This window comes from Sciurus vulgaris (genome assembly GCF_902686455.1).
Source record: "Sciurus vulgaris genome assembly, chromosome: 1".
In the NCBI taxonomy this organism is placed as follows: Eukaryota; Metazoa; Chordata; class Mammalia; order Rodentia; family Sciuridae; genus Sciurus; species Sciurus vulgaris.
In genome coordinates, this window is record NC_136461.1 from 75,256,295 (window position 1) to 75,270,124 (window position 13,830).

At 38.5% G+C, this 13,830-nt stretch overlaps 1 long non-coding RNA gene across 1 annotated transcript in view; it reads right to left on the reverse strand.

Annotated features, from left to right (window-relative positions):
• Positions 1-829: 829 nt before the first annotated feature.
• Positions 830-13,830, reverse strand: part of LOC306668274 — a 56,248-nt gene continuing 43,247 nt past the window's right edge. The window contains exon 5 of the long non-coding RNA XR_013765806.1: positions 830-884. This is a non-coding gene — a long non-coding RNA (uncharacterized lncRNA). The remainder of the gene's footprint in view (positions 885-13,830) is intronic.

A 13,830-nucleotide genomic window follows, 5' to 3' on the forward strand; every position in this document is an offset into this window, starting at 1 on the left:
GGTTATGGTTTTGAGACAGACAGCTTTGTCCTGGTTCTGTCCTTTATTGGCCCTCCATAAAGTTTCTTCACTGATGAAAAGAATAGTCTATAAGTATACTATTCTGCTAATGATAGGTTATTAGGAAGATTCTAGGTAGTGGCTACATAAAATGCTCATTTTATTGCCTCTCGTATTAGCGAATGCTCAATAAATATCAGCTGTCATTTCTATTGTAATGCTCATAGTTCCAAAGCCCCATCTTCCTAACCTATGAATGGATTTTTATGAATGACTGCATTTGAGGAATTAAGTTGTAGAAAAAAGAAATGAATAAAAGAAAGTTCCCCCAAGTAATTTCAATGTACGTCACTTACTAAGAATGTGCAGTGTATCAGAGCTGGGCACAGTGGTATGCATAGCTACTCAGAGGCTGAGGCAGAAGAACCATGAGTTCAAAGCTAGCCTGGGCAACATAGCAAGGCCATTCTCAAAAAATAAATGGATAAATAAATATAGTGGAACAGATTTATGCTAATTTCTTTCACCTGTATTATCCTACCAATTCCTTTAAGAAAACCTGAAAGGTAGATTATAGATTAGAAAACTGAATTCTCTTGAGTTATCCATTTGAACCAACAGTGAGTAAACGATTAAGAAGAGTTGGAAGTATGACATGGTTACCTGGTGCTCCTGTAATAAAAGAAGAATTATTATCTAAAATCCTTCCTCTCTGATTGTAATGATAATACAGTCAACCAATACAATACAATACAATAATACAATAGTAGTAGCTACCACGTAGTAAGTAACTTCTAGGTTCTGGTTCTAGATGGAGAATTTTACTTACATTTCACCGTTTGCATCTTAGGATCACCCAATGTTATAGATGTTGTATTTCCATCCTATAAATGAAAAAAAAGGTTTTTGTTTGTTTTTTTTTTACTCAGAGAAACACAGTAGAACATGAGTTGTGGCTAAAACTGAGATTCACCTGAACTTATATTTTGCTTTTCACCCCTTCTCCATTAATTCACTGCCTTATATGACCCAAGTATTCTACTTCTAGATATCTTCCTGAAAGAAATGAAGATATAAAACCATCTAGATTTGTATATTATGCACAATTGTAGCAACATTACTTATGATAGCCAGAAAAGCAAACAACCTAAATGCCTATCATTGGATAGTGGATAAACAAAATGTGACCTGTCTGCACAATGTAATAGTATTCAGCAGTAAAAAGGAACAAACCATTGATCGATGCTTACACAGAGACAGACTTCAAAAGCATGTGCTCAATGAAATAAATTAACATATGTGACATAATTCCATTTATATAAAATGTCCAGAAAAGGAAAATATACTTTTTTTTTTTTTTTTCAGTGCTGGGGATTGAACCCAGGACCTTGTGCTTGACAGGCAGGCACTCTTCCAACTGAGCTATCTCCCCAGCCAGAAAAGGAAAATATAGAGACAGAAAATACTTTATGGATCCCTGGGAGCAAGAGTAGAAAAAAAGTTAATGGTAAATGGACATATGGATTAAATTTACAAACTTCTGCATAACAAAGAGAATAATTAGGAATGTGAAGAGACAACCTACAGAATGGGAGAAAATCTTTGATAGCTAATTTTTCTGATAGAAGATTAATATCTAGAATATATAAAGAATTCAAAAAACTTAAACTCACAAAACCAAATAACCAAATTAATAAATGGGCAAATGAATTAAACATACACTTCTCAAAAGAAAAAAATACAAATGACCAACTAATATATGAAAAAAGCTATTAAGGAAATGTAAATTAAAACTTCACTGAGATTTCATCTCATACCAGTTAGAATGGCAGTCATCAAGAATACAAATAATAAATGCTGAAGAGGCTGTGGAGGAAAAAGAACACTTTTACACTGTTGGTGTATTGTAAATTAGTATAGGCACTATGGAAATAAGTATGCAGGATCCTCAAAAGACTAGGCATAGAACCACCATAGGACCAAGCTATACCACTTCTAGGTCTTTATCCTAAAGAATTAAAGTTGTCATGTTTTAGTGATACCTGCAAACCCGTGTTTATAGCAGCACAATTCACAATATCCAAACTATGGAACTAGCCCAGGGGTTCATCGATAGATGAATGGATAAAGAAAATGTGATACATATACACATGGATCTTTGTTCAGCCGTAAAGAAAAATAAAATTATGTCATTTGCAGGAAAATGAATGGAATTAGAGACCATTATGTTGAGTGAAATAAGTCAAACTCCAAAGACCAAGGGTCATGTTTTCTCTCATATGTGGAAGCTAGAGAGGAAAAAGGAAAGAAAGGTGGGATACCATGAAAATGAAAGGGAAGTGGGGAGCAGTGGCGCAAGCTTGTAATCCCAGGGGCTTGGGAGGCTGAGGCAGGAGGATCTCGAGTTCAAAGTCAGCCTCAGTAAAAGCAAGGCACTCAATGATCCCCTGTCTCTAAATCAAATACAAAATAGGCTGGAGATGTAGCTTAGTGGTCGAGTGCCCTTGAGTTCAATTCCCCCCACCAAAAAAAATCAAAGGGAAATCAGGGGTTGGGAAGGGTGGTCAAATTATATTATTCTTTTGTGTGCATGTAAGAATATGTAGCAACAAATCCCTTCCTCATATACAACTACTAATAAAAATCATGGAAAGATAATGAAAAAGAAGAGAGACAAAAAATGAAAAAAGCAAAAACAAAACAAAACAAAAATACAGTATATGGGCATATGGGATCTTTTCCGGGTTAAGGAAATGTTCTAAAACTAACCTCTGGTGATGATCACACAACTTTTTTTTTTCTGTTAATTTAATGAAAATATTACATTATACATTTGAAATAGGTGTATGATATGATATGTTAAACATACCTCACTCAAGTTTTTTCTGCTAAAGTAAAGCATTGTGCAAAACAAAGTATTCAGCAGTTCTTAAAATAATTTTCTTTTAATTTTTGAGTTTTTTTGTTACTCTAGCCTATTAGTAACAGATTTTAAATATGGTACAATATTATTTTAATGCTTTATGAATAGTCTCAACATATAACTTAAAAATGTTCTTGGAGATTAATCCTATTACTTGAAAAATAATGCACCAAAAAAGCATATTCTAATTATTATTAAAAGTAACTTTATTAATAGTATTATGTGGTATAACAATTTTGGAAGAGTTCTCAATCATTGCCACTTGAAGAGGCAATTATTTCAAGAAATAATACTCTACAAAGATTTGGGTCTGGAGAAGATATTGAGGGTCCCTCTTGCCTCTAGCCATGTTTTGCTCCCCTGTGAGTTGATCATTTGCACCTAAGGGGCAAATTACAATTTTCTATCCTCCCACATTTGTACCTTCTCCTAGAGTTCCTTCTTTTTATCATGGTTCATATTTTATTAAAGAGAAAAGGAGAGAGAGGAGCAAAAAAAGAAGAAAGAGAGTGGTTGAACAAAGAAATGTTTGGAAGAAAACCTGGTGTGTGCACAGGTGTACCTTGGAGTTTCTTTCAGACTTAATGTCATCTTTGAAATTAAAAAAAAATATATATTAACAGTTCCTGAGTTAATTTGATTTACTGGATGGTCATTCTAAGTCACTCCATGAGGATTCTGTGAATCTGCAGGTGAAAACTCAGAATGGCTCCTTAAGATAGATGCCCGGGGTTTGTCAGGAAGAGAAGGAAGCCCATAGCACCTGTGTGGAAGAGGAAAGAAGAAAATGAGATTCCATGGAACTCAGGTTACATTTTCTTTTATTTTCTCAGGATTTTACATATCTTTTCGAGAAAATAAATTAGACTCTTTAAAAAAATAGTCAGCACTTAAGGGTAGAGCTAAGGCTGGTAATACAGTCTATGTGCACCAACAATTGTACACCATCCAGAATCGACTCCGATGCATCAGCTGTCTGTCCACAGAGCAGGGCCTGTGCTATTGCTAAATAATTTGAGCATCACTTCTGAATAGGACAATATTAGACTTCTAGTCCTGAAGGTTTCATGAGGACAGGTGGCATGACCTTCCTTTTTGCTGTATTTCAGATACTTAGTACATATAGTAGGCACTCCACAAATCTGTGTGAACAACTGAATAAATTACTTAAGGAGTCTGAAGTTTCCTCAAGAAAATAGGCACACAACTCAATTTTGACTGTAGAGATGGATGCCTTGTTTCAGAACCCTCATTCCTGTTAAATAATCATGACTCTTTCTTTTTTAAACTTATGAGGCAGAAATTTTGCTTCTACTTTGAAGCTAAAGTCTCAGGCTAAGACAGACCTTTCCCACTCCCAGAGAGCCATAGCATGCTGTGGACCTCTAGTCTGGCAGCTCAGTTTGGAAGTCTGATGTTCACATCTTGGTTTCTTTTTCCTGAAATATGTTACTCAGTCATTGATCAATTGCAGTTGAAGTTCAGAGAATGAGAGATCAAAATTTGACTTACTTTTGAATAAAATACCCTATTTATAGTTCGATTCTCTATACATAGTAGCTGTAAAAAAAAAGGGGTTGTTTAAAAAGCATCCTATTTCTACAGCTGATTTGAATAAAGTCATGTGTCCTTTTGTTCTTCCAGCAAGTTCTTTTCTTTCTGTTATAGAAATAATAGCAAAAATAATATGCACCAAGGAAAGAAATGAATTTTTGTGTCTCTCACAGGACTGTGTGTGCACACATGTGCGTGTGTGTGTGTGTGTGTGTGTGTGTGTGTGTGTGTGTTTGGGAAAGGTAAGGAATTGTCAAACCTAAAATGATTTTTTAATATTAGACCAGAAAGAAGACTAAATTAAATTCTACACAACCAAGTCATTTACATTTAGAGGACCTACTGGGTAAAATTAAAGCTAGAAGTCAATAGATATTTAATAACAATAATAAAATAATTGGAGACTTTAGATTTTAATGAGCGGTCATTATATGCTCTTTCTATCAATATAATGGGCTATAAAGATGAGCTCTTGCCCAGTTATAGTTATTAAAGACTGCTTTTTTTTTTTCTTTCTAGAAATACGATGCCAGAAGATGCTCTCTTGAGACTCTAACTTGTGTTGATGACATTCTGACACCTCGGATGGGATCTTGGGTTGCCATCTCAGGGAATTCTGCATCTTGTATTCTAAGACCTGACCCTGACCTGGCCTTGCCATGTCCCATCTTGAAGATTTGTCTCCGTATCATTTTTCTGTAAGTGGCAAAACATTTTACCTGGATGAATGCCACTTTTCTGTCTTGACATTTAACATGTTGTAAGTTGACAAAAAGATCTTAGTTGGTGAACAGCAGGGGAAGACAAGTACAAGTTCAAATCAAAAACTTGCATTGTAGGTCAAAGAAGCATGCATTCAATGAACTGCACCAAAACACATCTATTGAAGCAAAGTAACAGACTAACATGCTACCAAGAGGACAAGAACAGTGTCAGGGATTTGGCAAACATGTGATAGGGAAGACAAAATCAAAGTACAGGTCATGAGCTTAAAAACCTACAGGAGCCAAGCAAGTAATGAACTTGAACAAAGCAGGCCAGAAATAAAGGACAGTTTTTACCTCCTGATGTGGATTCAATATTGTTTGCCCCCCAAAGATTCATGTGCTGGAAACTTGGTCCCCAATGTAATGGTATGGAAAAGTGGTGGGACATTTAAGAGGTGAGGCCTAGTGAGAAATGACTGGGTCATGATGACCCTTTTGAAGGGATCAATGCTAGTACTGCAGAATAATATATATTTCACAGGATTAGCTCCTATGATGGCAGATTGTTTTAAGGGTGAGCCTGGTCTCTCCACACTGTCTTGCTTTCTCTCCTATCATGAGACCTCTCTTTTCATGCACCTGCTTCCCCTCAACTTCCTTGTTGTGTAATGATGCAGTCAGGGAGTCCTCCCCAGATGCTGACCCCATGCTTCTTGGATTTTCCAGTCGCTAAAATAGTGAGCCAAATAAACCTCTTTTTTAAAACACATTACCCAGTTTCAAGTATTCTGTTATAGCAATAGAAAAGAGACTAATATGCCTCCATAAAGAATTATTCTATTAGTCTTGAAAATGTATTTTTCTTGGTCATTTTTCCTCCATTCTTTGACAGATAAATAGGTTCAAGAAATACTTCTGCTTAAGAAAATTAAAAATGTTAGTAGGATAATGCATTATTTAGAGGGTCCAGAGCAGAGAACAGTGACTCAGCCCCATTTAATGGAGCACTGCCCACTTGGCTGATTGGTGCTATATAGGAAGTGGGCAAAGTACATCAAGAAAGTGTCATTATCACGAGAAGGAGGGGGATCCATTAGTTCATGCAAAAATCTCCCAACTTTAAAATGTTAGCTATTTTTTCTTTTACACTCTGGAGGGTGGATACTAGCTATATTTTAATAAAAATGAAAAACACGTGTGTGAAAGTCCATATTATATACATATCATGAATCCTATCTGTGGTGAAAATCTAACCACAGGCATTAAGACATCTCTAAAAAATGGCCTGTAAATGAGAAAACGCAGAGTTAGAGGCATGAAAGAGAATGTAGCAAAACAGAGTAAACTCATTCTGGATCACTCTAGATGAGAAGGGTATCCCAGTGGCTAGAAATTACCAAAAGGAATATTCCAGTGCCTCAGAAAGGAAATAGTCTACAAAGTTAAACTTCTCTGGATGAAGTGGGTTGGCTCATGAAATGACAGGCTCCCCATCATCAACTTTAAGCTTAATGATCTTTGTTGAGAGATCTTGCCAAAGAAAACTTTTTTTGGTTCTTCTTTAAGAGCTCTAAAATCCTTTCTACCCAGGGATGTCAACAATTAATCAGGAAAACCATAAGGATACTCAGAGTTCAGTTCCCCAATATTTAAAATTTTATTTACTCCATGTTGACTCTTGTTGGGTAATGATTATAGCTACATCAGCTCTGGAGTGAGACTGTCTGAATTTGAATTGTGACTTTATTATTATTAACTTTGTAATGTTGAACAAGTTACATAAGTTCTATGAGACCAAGTTCCCCAATATGCAAAATGGGCTTGGTAATAGTACCTCTTTCGCAGTGTTATTGAGTAGATTACATTAAGTAAGACATAGAAAATGTTTAAAATACTACCTGAAACATAGTAAGTACTGGTGAGTGCTATAGATGTAGGTGCTGTAATGTAGTTCAAGATCTCAGAATGGAAGCTTGATGAGGGCAGGGACCACAACTGTCTTATTTGTCATTGTAAGTATTGACCCCAGTGCTAGTCCCCTAAGTTGTTGGAATCCTGGTTTTTAAATAAAGGGAGGTTCAACAGAGAAACTTTATAAACCCAATTTGGTGAGAATAACATGAAGAATAACCATGGTGTATTCAGGTTTTAAAATATGCAAGAAAATTGTGTTTGCCTGATCTAAACTGGTTTTGTAGATTCTTCATATTCCTGATGAACATATCTTAAAACTTTGAAAATTCTTATTTTTGTGAACATCAGTAAAACATTGCTTTGTGAAGTCTAGCTGAAAAACATACAAGGCTTCTCAGACCCTGATGACAGTGATCCAGCTGGGCCCATTCACTCATAATAAGTGAGATTCAAGAGCACATCCTCACCAAATCACAAAGCACAGGGCTGATACTAAAAATCTGTGAAGCTGAGTAAGTCCATACTGATCAGAATGAAAACCCAGCCAATCAGAATAGATGTCAACCATAAACAACCAGTAAACTGATGAATACTGGGTGAATACTAGCTGTACAAACCAAATGCCAGTCCTTGGGGTCATTTGTTCATAAATAGCTATAATCTTAAGTGTTAGACCTTTAAAAGTCAAAGCTCTTTTGTTTAATCAGATATACTTAAGTGATTACAGAGTTCTATGGTAATGCTGTAAATGCAATATTCCATGCACACACTACCATTATTATATTTTTATCTGAGCAGGTTAATGGGCTGAACTGATGCCCTTGCCAAACAGCTGTCCAAAGACTTGAAAATATAGACTATGTTTTGCTTGGGGCAGGCTTATAATTCTATCTTGGGGTTCTCTATGTCCAGTCCAAGAGACACTAGTTGAAAAGAGCAGAGTCTTCTATTTTCCCTCAGCAAGTCCAGAGTGTCCTGTACCTTTTAAAGCACTTTGTTAGGGACTTAAATCAACACTCTAATTACAGGCAAGAGGAAAGAACATTAGAAACCAATGCCAAGAATGAATGGAGAAGGCTGTTGCTTCTCATGAGCAAAGAGTGGACTGTTCGTATCGGCTGCCCTCTCTAAGGTCCAGGCACACGAGGCAGATGAGAGTCTGAGCCCTCCCTCTCCCCCTTTCAATTGGAGTTTTCCTTTCTTTTTTTCTTTCTTCCTCCCTCCCTCCCTTCCTCTCCCCACCTCTTTCTTTCTTTTAGAAAACCAACAGGATATTTATGGGAAACTTACAGAGAAAGAGATTGGAGGCACCAGGAGAGTTAAAAGGTACAATTCTTATCACAGATGATTCATTTGGGACCATTAATATCAATTGAGGTGTTATCAACATATGCTCTCTGCTTACTAAAACCTTCACCAATTAGGTTTGAGATCAATGTTATAGACAGGGCTAGACAACACAATTAAAAGGGTTTAACATTCTGTAACTCTTCTCTATTTTGAAAATACATTTGGGTTTTGGAAAATTGAGTCATCAGTAACCAGAATTTCGTAAAATTTGGTCTCCAATTACCTACATCAGAATCTCCTAATGGGCTTGCTAAAAATGCACATTTCAAATCCTCAACCAAACTCTACTGGCCTGCCAGGGGCTATGTCTTGTCAATGTTTGTATCTCCATCTCCCAGCATACTACTCAGCCCATTGTATGTGCTCAATAAATTTGTGAATAACACGACTTATTAATTAATATGATCCTGAGAGGAATGAGTTGGATGGGATTAAATTAACAAGGGGTATGCTTTTATCTTCTTTCCACTGATCTTTAGTTGGCAGAACTAAAGTAGTTGGAAAAATACAAGTCAAAACATTTTTCCATAGCTCCCTTTAGGCTTCCAAATTTCTATCAAGTCAGTAATCTTTAAGAGATGAAGTTAGGCTTGGAGCAGTTCTATGCTGGCTAAAACTCAAAAGGATCTAAATGGTACAGAATTAAACCCTAAACCTCAGAGAATAAGAAAATATTCAACACCTACTGAACAATGGGGAGATGTGAGTCAGTGGAGGAGATGCAGAAGTCAAAGTAAAAGAGGAAGAGGAGAGCACCCAAGAAGGGTCTCTGTCACAGATGTCATGCACAGTCCTCTAGGGTTGGCCAGACTATAGGAGAAGATGGTAACTTACATGGCAGAGTTTGATGTCAAAGCCTACTAGAAATCCCAAATAAAAATTTCCACCAAGAAAAATGATCCCATGAAGGATCAGAATGTTATCAAAATGCCCAACCAATGATTCTAATTCTAGATCCCAGAAGGTGGACCTTCCTCAATTTAATTATATGCCAAGTTAAATCAAGTTTTTATTGTATGCCATCTCAGCATCTTCACTATCCCAGTGGGCATGTTAATATGCCCCTGAGAGCCAGCAAGGGCTCATTTGTGTGTGTGTCCTAGGGATTGAACCCAGGACCTTGCATGTGACAGGCATGCCCTCTACTGAGCGACGCCCTCCGCCCTTTTCAAAAATTTTTTTTTGAGACAGGGTCTCTCTAAATTCCTGAGACCGGCCTCAAACTTGCCATCCTGCCTCAGCCTCCTGAGTGACTGGTATTACTGGTGTGCGCCACCGGGCCTGCTTCATTCTGTGTTTCTTCTTTTGAACGACACATATTTGTCTCCTCCTCAACAAAAAACAGAAGGAGATGGTTGGCTCTCGGAAGTGTGTTGACAACAAATGACACCAAAGATAACAGGGGCCAGTGAGGAAACTGATCTTTTGTTATCTGGAAAAATAATTTAATAATAGGTCTCTCTCTGTGGGGTGCCCTGTGCTTGTTTTTCTATTCCTGTATTTTCTTTCTTTTGCCTCATTCCACGGTTTGACTCCTTCTGTTCATTATAGACCTGATGAGAGCCAGGAAAGCTTGATATTTGCTGTGGTGATAATGGGTCTGAAGGGTTTAGATCATATCCTTGGTGGGTCCCCTTCCCCTTCCCCGCCCACATATACAGAGCAGCATGCCAAATACAAAAAGAGCCAAGGACGGGTCATAGTCAGGAGCACTGTCTTAAAAGCTTTTTAATTTTTCAAAAGAGAAAAGCCAGGGCTTATCTGAGTTCAGATCATACAAGTAAAACAGCCCAGAGCTGGAGGACGAGAGACTGCAGAAGCACTATTAGGACCACAGGAACACTGATGTGGCTGCAAAGCCATCCTGCTGTCCTTGGCTGATCATCTGGCCCCATTCGCCAAGGTTGTCCTCCTACCTCCCACCCCTGCATTCGTACTTCCTCCTCAATTTGCTCAGCTCTCTCTTGGTCTGTCCTGGTCTCTGGACTTGTGCTCAACCTCAGAAAAGCTGCTATGCCTTGCTTTCTTTTTCTATCTTTGCTTTGTACTAAATGCATCTTCTGAGTAACGAAAGATTTACCTAAATGGATCCCAACTAGACTTGGAGGGGGAGGTTCAAATTGAAGCTTTCTTCAATAAATCTCTGCCAAGCCAGGAACTGTGCAAGCAATTGAAAGCAGCATTTATTAAGCATCTAGTTATTCCTTGTTGGACACCTTCATGTGCTTCATCATCTGGTCTTCTCTATAACCTCTCAGAAGGTGTTATTCCTACTTTATGGACAACACCACAGCTTAGCTGCTCAATATCAGCAGCTAGTAAGGGGTCAATGTATTGTCCAGTCTTTCTGACCTGATAGCTCTGCTCTTTCTTCCTTTGATAACAACTTACTTATGCTCCCTCAGTGGATTCCCATCTCCCACACAGCAAAGTCGATTCTTGACCTGCTCTCTGCTTGTCTCTCAAGCCTCATTGTGCACCATTCACCCAATCTAGACCTACACCCAATTATGTGTCATTGTCCTGATGCTTCATAGCTGTCCTGATCTTTAAAAGTCAGCTCATGTGTTTCTTGCCCCATGGACGTTCAACTTGCCTCTCCACCAAGCAGTTAGATAGCTCCCTTATTGTTGCCATAGTCACATATGTGCCTCATCATTCATGATATTATGATTCTTCTGGGTTGTCTTCCTGATATTAGCATCTATGAGGCCTAGCACAAAGCCTGGTGCTTTGTAGGACAGCTCCAAAATTTTGTTGATGGAACATTTGAATCTATAGCATAAAGCTCAAAGTAATGACTTCTCTCAAACTTGAAAGTTCAAACAATGATCACATCATACTTCATATTTTGATCACTGACCTATATTTCTCATTCTTCCCAGTTCTGTTTTCCTATCTTGTCAATTGTGGCTTTGTCATAGTCCAACAATCTCAGTTAATGTTGCCCTCGTTGTTTTGTCTCTGTGGCCTAAGTGCTTTCTGACAGGCTTCCATCATGCCCTGGGCTCCTTTTCCATCTTCCTTCACACCTTCCATTTCAGTTCCTTATCTTTGCTTTCACTGCAAAAATGAACTCCCAACACTGGTGTGGCAATAATTTAAATCCCCTCCCAGTTTTAACAATGCCAGCAAAAATCAATCCAACAGAAAGGGGAAACGGCTGTTCTTGTAGATGATTTTCTGCAAGAGATATAAGGAAAGCCATTCCCAGCTGGAAGCAAGTGTTCCCCACTTTGGGCCCCTCACCTTGTGGCCTCAGGTGAGCAGGGACTTGGTGAGCAATCAGGCTCTGCAGTCTCATAGTTGAGGCAGAGCGTCACCACCCAGCTCATCTCCTTCCCAGCAGATACAACATGCTTTTGCTTTTAATTAAAAAGATTAATAAAGAAATAGGACACATCAGGTTCACATCAATCATCGCCCATGTGGTTCTTATTACTGTAATTAAAAGTTATCTTCCCCAAATTTCGGGATGAAAGTGTCATGATCTGCAATTGAAAACACATTGCAAGTTTTACATTTGCCAAATTCATTCATTTTCCTCTTTACAAGAAGAGTGGCAGAGCAATATTCTTATGGCAGATAGGTTTAGAGGTGTCCTTAATAGCAGTCTATCAGCAAAAATGCACTTCTTTATTCTTAAAACACCCTGAAAGAAGGTGTATTTCTTTTTTTATTCAAAATGTGTGATTGGTTATTTTTATAATTCCTGTGCTTGCCTTTTCTTTTTGTTCAGCTGTCAGTGTCCTTGAAAATTCTGATATGAAAGGCATTTTTAATGACAAGTTAAAAATTTACCAACGGCTCCTCTATCATGCTTGGGCCAGAACAAGACAAACTTAATGCTTGAAGAATTTCTATCTCTCAGAATGGACCCACTTCCCCAAGTTGACACAAAGCACCAACATACCTTGGCCCCTGGATTCACCTGGAAACACATGTGATTCTGGGAACACTGACCATTTTATATAATCTGAAGGATGGAGTCAACCCTAGGTCAATTTCTAGGGGATTAGCAATTCAATTCTACTGCAATAAAATTTTATTAAGAACCGACAGGTCAACTGGGCACCACAGGCTTACAAGTTGATTAGGCTGCAGCCAGGGTGGAAATAGCTAGAGACTTAGAAACCTGTTCAGAAAGTCCACAGCTCACGACGTTCTTCTCCAGGTAAGAATGGTTCTCCTAAGAGACCAGTTGATGCTCAAGGTTTCTGGCTTTTTCTATGCTTATGTGTATCCCTCCCCTTTCTCTGAAACTCGTTCTTCCTGGCATTCTTCCTCTCCCCGACTCTTTCCACATACTGTGGCTGGAAGCCCAGCTGGTTGAAATGCATGAGCATAGCCTTTCTCCAAGCTCTCAGCCTTCTGACCCAAGGCTCTATCTTCTCTCTGTTTCTCTTATCTGTGTCAAAGCAGGGGGCTTGTAACATTCTTTGCACATCTCGCATCTGCACAGTTCAAAGCAGAAGCCTGCAGCCTCAGTGTTTTTTCTTATCTATCAAGGCTTTCCTGTGCAAACAAGGGCCTCAGCAGCTTCATCTACATGGCTCCCTCACAGCCCAGCTTAACGCACATTGAGATGGGGCTGACTGCCGCCATAATTCTAGTTTCTTATTTCTACAAAAAAGTGCATACAAACTCCAACTTGCTGGCAACATCCTTATTAAAAACCTTTTGGTTTTTAACTTATTGATGTCTATCTAGCTCCCCAGTGTCCATCGCACAGGATGGAAGCCCTCATCTTCAAGGTCTAAATCAAGAAAATCAAGACTGTGTAGAACTCCATTCCCAATCTGAAGTACATCCGTCCCTAAAATCCTGTGTCCCATAATACCATAATATTTCCATCATTCACAGGCCACTAAGTGCAGTACCCTTTGCATCCTAGCATTTTTGTTCAATTCTTTCTCACCTAGATGGTGAGTCCCTAGAGGATGGGAGATCTGCCTTTTTTTTTTCCCCCCTTTCTCTTTGGTTCCCAGCACCTCTCACAGTGTTCTCACGTTGCAAGTGCTCAAAGAAGGTTCACAAGGATGATGACTTTCAGAAATTCCTACAGTGGATAAAGTCAGAGCATCACAGCATTAGGCCCAGCAGGTGGAAAGCATGCACATGGAAATGCTTGTAGTTATGGATAATTAATACCCTTCTGCCATGCCTGCCTGTGTCAGAGGCTGTCATCTTGGCCCCCTCTGGATTTCTCAAAAGCTGATTGTCAGTGTTCAGAGCCTCCCTTGTCTGCACCAGTGTACTAAGGCAGTGGTGCAAAGGATCAGGTCAGAATTTCTTTGCCAGAGAAAGAATCTCTGTTTATCTAATTGTCACCAAGAAAAGTACAATGCAGACAACAGACAACTATACTTAAAAGATGGAATC